At 63.0% G+C, this 12,178-nt stretch overlaps 3 long non-coding RNA genes across 3 annotated transcripts; all 3 read right to left on the reverse strand.

Moving 5' to 3' along the window:
* Positions 1-1,982: 1,982 nt before the first annotated feature.
* LOC130141705 (uncharacterized) lies at positions 1,983-4,031 on the reverse strand. The gene is made up of 3 exons (XR_008819140.1): positions 3,835-4,031; positions 2,890-2,937; positions 1,983-2,131 (listed from the first exon to the last, which is right to left on the reverse strand). It is a non-coding gene; the product is annotated as an uncharacterized LOC130141705 (long non-coding RNA).
* A 71-nt stretch (positions 4,032-4,102) lies between these two features.
* Positions 4,103-7,419, reverse strand: LOC130141689 (uncharacterized). The gene is made up of 5 exons (XR_008819137.1): positions 7,329-7,419; positions 6,384-6,431; positions 5,450-5,625; positions 5,054-5,206; positions 4,103-4,540 (listed from the first exon to the last, which is right to left on the reverse strand). It is a non-coding gene; the product is annotated as an uncharacterized LOC130141689 (long non-coding RNA).
* A 178-nt stretch (positions 7,420-7,597) lies between these two features.
* On the reverse strand, positions 7,598-10,913 carry LOC130141690 (uncharacterized). The gene is made up of 5 exons (XR_008819138.1): positions 10,823-10,913; positions 9,878-9,925; positions 8,944-9,119; positions 8,548-8,700; positions 7,598-8,035 (listed from the first exon to the last, which is right to left on the reverse strand). It is a non-coding gene; the product is annotated as an uncharacterized LOC130141690 (long non-coding RNA).
* Positions 10,914-12,178: the final 1,265 nt, after the last annotated feature.

A 12,178-nucleotide genomic window follows, 5' to 3' on the forward strand; every position in this document is an offset into this window, starting at 1 on the left:
TCCGAGAGAAAAAAAAAAAAAAACAAACAAAAAAACCCAAACAAACAAAAACCCACCCACCCAGAAAAGGGCAGCCCCGTGAGGAGCCCGCTGACCACCGTCCCTGCCGGGGAGACGAGAACCGGCGGCAGCCCCGCCGGTCCCGGGCCGGGCCGCCCGCCTGCCTCAGCCCGCCCGCCGCCGGCACCAGGCGCTCCCTGCCGCGGCCGAGCGCCGGGCCGCCACATCCCCCCCCCGACCGGGCCGCTGCCCGCCGGCCCCCGGCCGCCCTTCAGCCCGAGCGCGCCGCCGCACGTCCCGGCCCGAAAGTCTTCCGGGCTCCCGGCGAAGGCTCCGTACCTCCACGGCCGCTCCAGCGCGCCGCGCGGGCCGGGAGCGAACCCGCCTTTCCCGGGCCGGATGCGCCATCTGCCCCTACGCACGAGGCCGGAAGCCCCGCCCCTAGGGGGGGGGGGGGGTCAAAGCCGCTTCTGCGCATGCGCCGCCCTCGGTCGGCCAGAAAGGCTTCTGCGCATGCGCCAAAGCGGGATTGCGTCATCTGCCCGTACGCCCGAGGCCGGAAGCCCCGCCCCTTCGGCGTCAAGCCGCGTCTGCGCATGCGCTGCCCTTAGTTTGCCAGAAAGCCCTTCTGCGCATGCGCCGAGGCGTGTTGCGTCATCGGGCTGCGACGAAGCCGGAAGCCCCGCCCCCTTCGGCGTCAAGCCGCGTCTGCGCATGCGCTGCCCTTAGTTTGCCAGAAACCCCTTCTGCGCATGCGCCGAAGCCGGATTGCGTCATCGGCCCGCGACGTGCCCGCAAGCCACGCCCCCTTCGGCGTCAAGCCGCGTCTGCGCATGCGCTGCCCTTACTCCGCCGGGGGCGGGCGCGGTGCTGCCGCCTGGCGAAAAAAATTGGGTACTGCAGCCCGTCTAGCTAACGGACTGCACAGTTTATTATATAGGCACGGCATCAAGAGGGGAACTCTGCCCACGGCCCGTTAGGAAGTTGCCTGGCGTCCCATCTCGGTGGATGAAGTTCTGGCAGCGAACATTCTCGATTCCACTAGTCTAGCGAAAAAGAAAAAAAAAAAAAAAAAAAAAAAAAAAAAATCACTCGAGAGACCAGGCTTACGCTTTTTTTTCCCCCCTTATAAAAACACTAGCAACAGTGCCTGAACGGGAAAAGGGGTCACGAAAGTTTTTATCGTAAAATGGAAGGGCACGAAAGAGAACAGAATTCGACAGACGATACGTAAACCTCTGCAGCTCTTTCCCCGTGCCTATCGGACATCGGTTTCCAAAAACTTTCTCGGGTGAGCGTCTTTTGTCTTTGAGCAGTGCAACAGACGCTTTGCAAACAGCACAAGTCTGCTTTTGAACCATCGTTTCAGACTTTGCAATCCCTTGAGATGGGGCGCTTTGTACTTGAGAGAAACAAAACCCACTCTGAGTCTTTCCTTTAACGATACAGGCCTATTCCCCTTTCCCTTAGAGAAACAACCTACTCGCTTCTGATCTCCCGAGGAATCTTAATACTCCCAACACACTGCGCCGTCAAGATCAACAAAGCAGTTTCCTACCACGTTGCCAGCGAGCGATAGGACCGTCTCGAGACGAAGTTTCCTCGGACAAAAACCCGAGCGATCTATCTTCAAGACTCGGTCCAAACGGCTCCGTCACCGTTCCATCGCAGTCCCCTTCGGCTCCACACCACTGCCTTGTGGGAACGCCCCCTAGAAAAAAAGAAACGCTTTCATCAGGGTAACAAGCAGAATACAGCTCTAGCCTCGAGGACGGCTGGCACGCACACGGCCTGTATCGCCGCAGTCCCCTGAGCCGCAGCTCAGCGCGCGCCGACAGCGGTGACGGAGGACGCGCTGAAGGCGAAAAGCCGAAAGCCAACCCCCCGAAGCCCAGAACCGTGCTCAGGCACCCAGGAGTTAAGCCTAAAACCGGTTGAAAGAGCTGCCTCCTACCTGTTCCCCCCGCCACCTCTCCCCCTCCGAGGCCAGCACCTTTCCTCGCGATCCCTTTTCGCAAACAAAAGACGGACGCCTGCGGCCTCAGCTCGGTACCGAAGCACCACGCTGCGCTTGCCGGCGGCGTGCTCTCTCGCAAGGCTGACAGCTTCTCTGCACGCAACAGCCGAGGCCCTGTGAAAGGGGAGGAAGGCAAACACCCATCACGTCTCGCCGGGGTCAGGAGGGAGTCGGGGTGCGCTGCGGTCAGAGCCCAACGCCTTCCCCAGAGGAATTACCGGGCCACAACAAGAGGCAGGAGCGATCGGCAGACAGGCAGGTAACACGCACGGCAGCGATACCCACGGCAGACTGGCAGGACGCTTCCAGCCGCTTCACCCCGCCGCTTTGTTTCGAATTTCGTTAAAAGGCAATCCGATTCTTAAGGCTCACTCTGCTTTGAGGAGCTGCTGGAGAAAGGCTAACACGTGGCATTGGCGTTACCGTCGGAATTCCGGCGTAAAAATCACGGCAAAGCCGTGCCTTGTCAAGCGGCTTCCCAAGCAGGCTCTGGAGCCTTTCCACGAGACGGGCAAAGCCGGAGTCCCGCGGGAACCCTGTGCCAGCTCCGTCAGTAGGGCCCAGCTCTCCGACAAAGCGCACCGCCGTACGGAAACGTCAAGCGGGTTTATACCTCGGGCTCCTTTACAGCCTCGGAAAACAATACTGCCCGGCCGGACGCGCGGCTCTAAGCGCCTAGCAGGCCCGGCTGCGTTACCACGAGGGACCGACAATTCCTCCCCGGCCGTTGCCCGAGCCGCAGCGCAGCACTCGGAAGCGGCGGGCACACGGAGCCTCGCGGGCCCTCGGCGGCTACAAAAGGGATCCCTCCGTAGTCAGCAGTCCGACTCGCAAGCACGAGGCACGCGTGGCGAAGTAACATCTCGAGCGACCTTCGGTTCCGCTCCCCTTGACTTGTCGACGGACGCTTCCGGACGAACCTAGGGACAAAGGGAAAACAAAAGGCCCCGGTTTCGCGGGGAAGCAAACCAAAAGGCCTCTTCCCCTCGGCTGCTCCGGCCCCGGAGCTGACTGTCACGACACAAGATCAGCCAGACACCTGAGCTGCCGCTGCCTCCCAGCCCTCCCCGGCAGTTAAAAGGCTTGCGGAGAAAGCAGCAGTCGGGGGCGACGGCTGGGGATTCCGCTGCCGGCTGCCTTTTCTTGCTCTGGCCCGCTCGCAGGGGCGGGAAGAGGCTCCTGAGCCACACACACACACCCCCACCCCCCCCCCCCCGCGACAGCGTTACCGCAGGCCCCGAGGCAGCCTCTCTGCGGCCCGCGGGGGCCGGCAGCCCCAGCCGGCTGCCACGGCTCAGGCCAGCGGCTGGCGGAAAGACAAAGCCCCGCGCAGGGCTGCGGCGGCTGCCCGGGCAGCCCGCAGGCGGCGGCGGGGGGGCGGCGGGGCGGCGCGGGCCGACCCCTCTCCCGGGCGCCGCCGCCACGAGCGAGCACCGGGGCCGCCCCGCCGCCGCTCCTCGCCGAGGTAGCGGCGCGGCTCCGAGAGAAAAAAAAAAAAAAACAAACAAAAAAACCCAAACAAACAAAAACCCACCCACCCAGAAAAGGGCAGCCCCGTGAGGAGCCCGCTGACCACCGTCCCTGCCGGGGAGACGAGAACCGGCGGCAGCCCCGCCGGTCCCGGGCCGGGCCGCCCGCCTGCCTCAGCCCGCCCGCCGCCGGCACCAGGCGCTCCCTGCCGCGGCCGAGCGCCGGGCCGCCACATCCCCCCCCCGACCGGGCCGCTGCCCGCCGGCCCCCGGCCGCCCTTCAGCCCGAGCGCGCCGCCGCACGTCCCGGCCCGAAAGTCTTCCGGGCTCCCGGCGAAGGCTCCGTACCTCCACGGCCGCTCCAGCGCGCCGCGCGGGCCGGGAGCGAACCCGCCTTTCCCGGGCCGGATGCGCCATCTGCCCCTACGCACGAGGCCGGAAGCCCCGCCCCTAGGGGGGGGGGGGGTCAAAGCCGCTTCTGCGCATGCGCCGCCCTCGGTCGGCCAGAAAGGCTTCTGCGCATGCGCCAAAGCGGGATTGCGTCATCTGCCCGTACGCCCGAGGCCGGAAGCCCCGCCCCTTCGGCGTCAAGCCGCGTCTGCGCATGCGCTGCCCTTAGTTTGCCAGAAAGCCCTTCTGCGCATGCGCCGAGGCGTGTTGCGTCATCGGGCTGCGACGAAGCCGGAAGCCCCGCCCCCTTCGGCGTCAAGCCGCGTCTGCGCATGCGCTGCCCTTAGTTTGCCAGAAACCCCTTCTGCGCATGCGCCGAAGCCGGATTGCGTCATCGGCCCGCGACGTGCCCGCAAGCCACGCCCCCTTCGGCGTCAAGCCGCGTCTGCGCATGCGCTGCCCTTACTCCGCCGGGGGCGGGCGCGGTGCTGCCGCCTGGCGAAAAAAATTGGGTACTGCAGCCCGTCTAGCTAACGGACTGCACAGTTTATTATATAGGCACGGCATCAAGAGGGGAACTCTGCCCACGGCCCGTTAGGAAGTTGCCTGGCGTCCCATCTCGGTGGATGAAGTTCTGGCAGCGAACATTCTCGATTCCACTAGTCTAGCGAAAAAGAAAAAAAAAAAAAAAAAAAAAAAAAAAAAAATCACTCGAGAGACCAGGCTTACGCTTTTTTTTCCCCCCTTATAAAAACACTAGCAACAGTGCCTGAACGGGAAAAGGGGTCACGAAAGTTTTTATCGTAAAATGGAAGGGCACGAAAGAGAACAGAATTCGACAGACGATACGTAAACCTCTGCAGCTCTTTCCCCGTGCCTATCGGACATCGGTTTCCAAAAACTTTCTCGGGTGAGCGTCTTTTGTCTTTGAGCAGTGCAACAGACGCTTTGCAAACAGCACAAGTCTGCTTTTGAACCATCGTTTCAGACTTTGCAATCCCTTGAGATGGGGCGCTTTGTACTTGAGAGAAACAAAACCCACTCTGAGTCTTTCCTTTAACGATACAGGCCTATTCCCCTTTCCCTTAGAGAAACAACCTACTCGCTTCTGATCTCCCGAGGAATCTTAATACTCCCAACACACTGCGCCGTCAAGATCAACAAAGCAGTTTCCTACCACGTTGCCAGCGAGCGATAGGACCGTCTCGAGACGAAGTTTCCTCGGACAAAAACCCGAGCGATCTATCTTCAAGACTCGGTCCAAACGGCTCCGTCACCGTTCCATCGCAGTCCCCTTCGGCTCCACACCACTGCCTTGTGGGAACGCCCCCTAGAAAAAAAGAAACGCTTTCATCAGGGTAACAAGCAGAATACAGCTCTAGCCTCGAGGACGGCTGGCACGCACACGGCCTGTATCGCCGCAGTCCCCTGAGCCGCAGCTCAGCGCGCGCCGACAGCGGTGACGGAGGACGCGCTGAAGGCGAAAAGCCGAAAGCCAACCCCCCGAAGCCCAGAACCGTGCTCAGGCACCCAGGAGTTAAGCCTAAAACCGGTTGAAAGAGCTGCCTCCTACCTGTTCCCCCGCCACCTCTCCCCCTCCGAGGCCAGCACCTTTCCTCGCGATCCCTTTTCGCAAACAAAAGACGGACGCCTGCGGCCTCAGCTCGGTACCGAAGCACCACGCTGCGCTTGCCGGCGGCGTGCTCTCTCGCAAGGCTGACAGCTTCTCTGCACGCAACAGCCGAGGCCCTGTGAAAGGGGAGGAAGGCAAACACCCATCACGTCTCGCCGGGGTCAGGAGGGAGTCGGGGTGCGCTGCGGTCAGAGCCCAACGCCTTCCCCAGAGGAATTACCGGGCCACAACAAGAGGCAGGAGCGATCGGCAGACAGGCAGGTAACACGCACGGCAGCGATACCCACGGCAGACTGGCAGGACGCTTCCAGCCGCTTCACCCCGCCGCTTTGTTTCGAATTTCGTTAAAAGGCAATCCGATTCTTAAGGCTCACTCTGCTTTGAGGAGCTGCTGGAGAAAGGCTAACACGTGGCATTGGCGTTACCGTCGGAATTCCGGCGTAAAAATCACGGCAAAGCCGTGCCTTGTCAAGCGGCTTCCCAAGCAGGCTCTGGAGCCTTTCCACGAGACGGGCAAAGCCGGAGTCCCGCGGGAACCCTGTGCCAGCTCCGTCAGTAGGGCCCAGCTCTCCGACAAAGCGCACCGCCGTACGGAAACGTCAAGCGGGTTTATACCTCGGGCTCCTTTACAGCCTCGGAAAACAATACTGCCCGGCCGGACGCGCGGCTCTAAGCGCCTAGCAGGCCCGGCTGCGTTACCACGAGGGACCGACAATTCCTCCCCGGCCGTTGCCCGAGCCGCAGCGCAGCACTCGGAAGCGGCGGGCACACGGAGCCTCGCGGGCCCTCGGCGGCTACAAAAGGGATCCCTCCGTAGTCAGCAGTCCGACTCGCAAGCACGAGGCACGCGTGGCGAAGTAACATCTCGAGCGACCTTCGGTTCCGCTCCCCTTGACTTGTCGACGGACGCTTCCGGACGAACCTAGGGACAAAGGGAAAACAAAAGGCCCCGGTTTCGCGGGGAAGCAAACCAAAAGGCCTCTTCCCCTCGGCTGCTCCGGCCCCGGAGCTGACTGTCACGACACAAGATCAGCCAGACACCTGAGCTGCCGCTGCCTCCCAGCCCTCCCCGGCAGTTAAAAGGCTTGCGGAGAAAGCAGCAGTCGGGGGCGACGGCTGGGGATTCCGCTGCCGGCTGCCTTTTCTTGCTCTGGCCCGCTCGCAGGGGCGGGAAGAGGCTCCTGAGCCACACACACACACCCCCACCCCCCCCCCCCCGCGACAGCGTTACCGCAGGCCCCGAGGCAGCCTCTCTGCGGCCCGCGGGGGCCGGCAGCCCCAGCCGGCTGCCACGGCTCAGGCCAGCGGCTGGCGGAAAGACAAAGCCCCGCGCAGGGCTGCGGCGGCTGCCCGGGCAGCCCGCAGGCGGCGGCGGGGGGGCGGCGGGGCGGCGCGGGCCGACCCCTCTCCCGGGCGCCGCCGCCACGAGCGAGCACCGGGGCCGCCCCGCCGCCGCTCCTCGCCGAGGTAGCGGCGCGGCTCCGAGAGAAAAAAAAAAAAAAACAAACAAAAAAACCCAAACAAACAAAAACCCACCCACCCAGAAAAGGGCAGCCCCGTGAGGAGCCCGCTGACCACCGTCCCTGCCGGGGAGACGAGAACCGGCGGCAGCCCCGCCGGTCCCGGGCCGGGCCGCCCGCCTGCCTCAGCCCGCCCGCCGCCGGCACCAGGCGCTCCCTGCCGCGGCCGAGCGCCGGGCCGCCACATCCCCCCCCCGACCGGGCCGCTGCCCGCCGGCCCCCGGCCGCCCTTCAGCCCGAGCGCGCCGCCGCACGTCCCGGCCCGAAAGTCTTCCGGGCTCCCGGCGAAGGCTCCGTACCTCCACGGCCGCTCCAGCGCGCCGCGCGGGCCGGGAGCGAACCCGCCTTTCCCGGGCCGGATGCGCCATCTGCCCCTACGCACGAGGCCGGAAGCCCCGCCCCTAGGGGGGGGGGGGGGTCAAAGCCGCTTCTGCGCATGCGCCGCCCTCGGTCGGCCAGAAAGGCTTCTGCGCATGCGCCAAAGCGGGATTGCGTCATCTGCCCGTACGCCCGAGGCCGGAAGCCCCGCCCCTTCGGCGTCAAGCCGCGTCTGCGCATGCGCTGCCCTTAGTTTGCCAGAAAGCCCTTCTGCGCATGCGCCGAGGCGTGTTGCGTCATCGGGCTGCGACGAAGCCGGAAGCCCCGCCCCCTTCGGCGTCAAGCCGCGTCTGCGCATGCGCTGCCCTTAGTTTGCCAGAAACCCCTTCTGCGCATGCGCCGAAGCCGGATTGCGTCATCGGCCCGCGACGTGCCCGCAAGCCACGCCCCCTTCGGCGTCAAGCCGCGTCTGCGCATGCGCTGCCCTTACTCCGCCGGGGGCGGGCGCGGTGCTGCCGCCTGGCGAAAAAAATTGGGTACTGCAGCCCGTCTAGCTAACGGACTGCACAGTTTATTATATAGGCACGGCATCAAGAGGGGAACTCTGCCCACGGCCCGTTAGGAAGTTGCCTGGCGTCCCATCTCGGTGGATGAAGTTCTGGCAGCGAACATTCTCGATTCCACTAGTCTAGCGAAAAAGAAAAAAAAAAAAAAAAAAAAAAAAAAAAAATCACTCGAGAGACCAGGCTTACGCTTTTTTTTCCCCCCTTATAAAAACACTAGCAACAGTGCCTGAACGGGAAAAGGGGTCACGAAAGTTTTTATCGTAAAATGGAAGGGCACGAAAGAGAACAGAATTCGACAGACGATACGTAAACCTCTGCAGCTCTTTCCCCGTGCCTATCGGACATCGGTTTCCAAAAACTTTCTCGGGTGAGCGTCTTTTGTCTTTGAGCAGTGCAACAGACGCTTTGCAAACAGCACAAGTCTGCTTTTGAACCATCGTTTCAGACTTTGCAATCCCTTGAGATGGGGCGCTTTGTACTTGAGAGAAACAAAACCCACTCTGAGTCTTTCCTTTAACGATACAGGCCTATTCCCCTTTCCCTTAGAGAAACAACCTACTCGCTTCTGATCTCCCGAGGAATCTTAATACTCCCAACACACTGCGCCGTCAAGATCAACAAAGCAGTTTCCTACCACGTTGCCAGCGAGCGATAGGACCGTCTCGAGACGAAGTTTCCTCGGACAAAAACCCGAGCGATCTATCTTCAAGACTCGGTCCAAACGGCTCCGTCACCGTTCCATCGCAGTCCCCTTCGGCTCCACACCACTGCCTTGTGGGAACGCCCCCTAGAAAAAAAGAAACGCTTTCATCAGGGTAACAAGCAGAATACAGCTCTAGCCTCGAGGACGGCTGGCACGCACACGGCCTGTATCGCCGCAGTCCCCTGAGCCGCAGCTCAGCGCGCGCCGACAGCGGTGACGGAGGACGCGCTGAAGGCGAAAAGCCGAAAGCCAACCCCCCGAAGCCCAGAACCGTGCTCAGGCACCCAGGAGTTAAGCCTAAAACCGGTTGAAAGAGCTGCCTCCTACCTGTTCCCCCGCCACCTCTCCCCCTCCGAGGCCAGCACCTTTCCTCGCGATCCCTTTTCGCAAACAAAAGACGGACGCCTGCGGCCTCAGCTCGGTACCGAAGCACCACGCTGCGCTTGCCGGCGGCGTGCTCTCTCGCAAGGCTGACAGCTTCTCTGCACGCAACAGCCGAGGCCCTGTGAAAGGGGAGGAAGGCAAACACCCATCACGTCTCGCCGGGGTCAGGAGGGAGTCGGGGTGCGCTGCGGTCAGAGCCCAACGCCTTCCCCAGAGGAATTACCGGGCCACAACAAGAGGCAGGAGCGATCGGCAGACAGGCAGGTAACACGCACGGCAGCGATACCCACGGCAGACTGGCAGGACGCTTCCAGCCGCTTCACCCCGCCGCTTTGTTTCGAATTTCGTTAAAAGGCAATCCGATTCTTAAGGCTCACTCTGCTTTGAGGAGCTGCTGGAGAAAGGCTAACACGTGGCATTGGCGTTACCGTCGGAATTCCGGCGTAAAAATCACGGCAAAGCCGTGCCTTGTCAAGCGGCTTCCCAAGCAGGCTCTGGAGCCTTTCCACGAGACGGGCAAAGCCGGAGTCCCGCGGGAACCCTGTGCCAGCTCCGTCAGTAGGGCCCAGCTCTCCGACAAAGCGCACCGCCGTACGGAAACGTCAAGCGGGTTTATACCTCGGGCTCCTTTACAGCCTCGGAAAACAATACTGCCCGGCCGGACGCGCGGCTCTAAGCGCCTAGCAGGCCCGGCTGCGTTACCACGAGGGACCGACAATTCCTCCCCGGCCGTTGCCCGAGCCGCAGCGCAGCACTCGGAAGCGGCGGGCACACGGAGCCTCGCGGGCCCTCGGCGGCTACAAAAGGGATCCCTCCGTAGTCAGCAGTCCGACTCGCAAGCACGAGGCACGCGTGGCGAAGTAACATCTCGAGCGACCTTCGGTTCCGCTCCCCTTGACTTGTCGACGGACGCTTCCGGACGAACCTAGGGACAAAGGGAAAACAAAAGGCCCCGGTTTCGCGGGGAAGCAAACCAAAAGGCCTCTTCCCCTCGGCTGCTCCGGCCCCGGAGCTGACTGTCACGACACAAGATCAGCCAGACACCTGAGCTGCCGCTGCCTCCCAGCCCTCCCCGGCAGTTAAAAGGCTTGCGGAGAAAGCAGCAGTCGGGGGCGACGGCTGGGGATTCCGCTGCCGGCTGCCTTTTCTTGCTCTGGCCCGCTCGCAGGGGCGGGAAGAGGCTCCTGAGCCACACACACACACCCCCACCCCCCCCCCCCCGCGACAGCGTTACCGCAGGCCCCGAGGCAGCCTCTCTGCGGCCCGCGGGGGCCGGCAGCCCCAGCCGGCTGCCACGGCTCAGGCCAGCGGCTGGCGGAAAGACAAAGCCCCGCGCAGGGCTGCGGCGGCTGCCCGGGCAGCCCGCAGGCGGCGGCGGGGGGGCGGCGGGGCGGCGCGGGCCGACCCCTCTCCCGGGCGCCGCCGCCACGAGCGAGCACCGGGGCCGCCCCGCCGCCGCTCCTCGCCGAGGTAGCGGCGCGGCTCCGAGAGAAAAAAAAAAAAAAACAAACAAAAAAACCCAAACAAACAAAAACCCACCCACCCAGAAAAGGGCAGCCCCGTGAGGAGCCCGCTGACCACCGTCCCTGCCGGGGAGACGAGAACCGGCGGCAGCCCCGCCGGTCCCGGGCCGGGCCGCCCGCCTGCCTCAGCCCGCCCGCCGCCGGCACCAGGCGCTCCCTGCCGCGGCCGAGCGCCGGGCCGCCACATCCCCCCCCCGACCGGGCCGCTGCCCGCCGGCCCCCGGCCGCCCTTCAGCCCGAGCGCGCCGCCGCACGTCCCGGCCCGAAAGTCTTCCGGGCTCCCGGCGAAGGCTCCGTACCTCCACGGCCGCTCCAGCGCGCCGCGCGGGCCGGGAGCGAACCCGCCTTTCCCGGGCCGGATGCGCCATCTGCCCCTACGCACGAGGCCGGAAGCCCCGCCCCTAGGGGGGGGGGGGGGTCAAAGCCGCTTCTGCGCATGCGCCGCCCTCGGTCGGCCAGAAAGGCTTCTGCGCATGCGCCAAAGCGGGATTGCGTCATCTGCCCGTACGCCCGAGGCCGGAAGCCCCGCCCCTTCGGCGTCAAGCCGCGTCTGCGCATGCGCTGCCCTTAGTTTGCCAGAAAGCCCTTCTGCGCATGCGCCGAGGCGTGTTGCGTCATCGGGCTGCGACGAAGCCGGAAGCCCCGCCCCCTTCGGCGTCAAGCCGCGTCTGCGCATGCGCTGCCCTTAGTTTGCCAGAAACCCCTTCTGCGCATGCGCCGAAGCCGGATTGCGTCATCGGCCCGCGACGTGCCCGCAAGCCACGCCCCCTTCGGCGTCAAGCCGCGTCTGCGCATGCGCTGCCCTTACTCCGCCGGGGGCGGGCGCGGTGCTGCCGCCTGGCGAAAAAAATTGGGTACTGCAGCCCGTCTAGCTAACGGACTGCACAGTTTATTATATAGGCACGGCATCAAGAGGGGAACTCTGCCCACGGCCCGTTAGGAAGTTGCCTGGCGTCCCATCTCGGTGGATGAAGTTCTGGCAGCGAACATTCTCGATTCCACTAGTCTAGCGAAAAAGAAAAAAAAAAAAAAAAAAAAAAAAAAAAAAATCACTCGAGAGACCAGGCTTACGCTTTTTTTTCCCCCCTTATAAAAACACTAGCAACAGTGCCTGAACGGGAAAAGGGGTCACGAAAGTTTTTATCGTAAAATGGAAGGGCACGAAAGAGAACAGAATTCGACAGACGATACGTAAACCTCTGCAGCTCTTTCCCCGTGCCTATCGGACATCGGTTTCCAAAAACTTTCTCGGGTGAGCGTCTTTTGTCTTTGAGCAGTGCAACAGACGCTTTGCAAACAGCACAAGTCTGCTTTTGAACCATCGTTTCAGACTTTGCAATCCCTTGAGATGGGGCGCTTTGTACTTGAGAGAAACAAAACCCACTCTGAGTCTTTCCTTTAACGATACAGGCCTATTCCCCTTTCCCTTAGAGAAACAACCTACTCGCTTCTGATCTCCCGAGGAATCTTAATACTCCCAACACACTGCGCCGTCAAGATCAACAAAGCAGTTTCCTACCACGTTGCCAGCGAGCGATAGGACCGTCTCGAGACGAAGTTTCCTCGGACAAAAACCCGAGCGATCTATCTTCAAGACTCGGTCCAAACGGCTCCGTCACCGTTCCATCGCAGTCCCCTTCGGCTCCACACCACTG

The sequence above is a fragment of the Falco biarmicus genome, chromosome 20 (genome assembly GCF_023638135.1).
Source record: "Falco biarmicus isolate bFalBia1 chromosome 20, bFalBia1.pri, whole genome shotgun sequence".
Taxonomy (NCBI): Eukaryota; Metazoa; Chordata; class Aves; order Falconiformes; family Falconidae; genus Falco; species Falco biarmicus.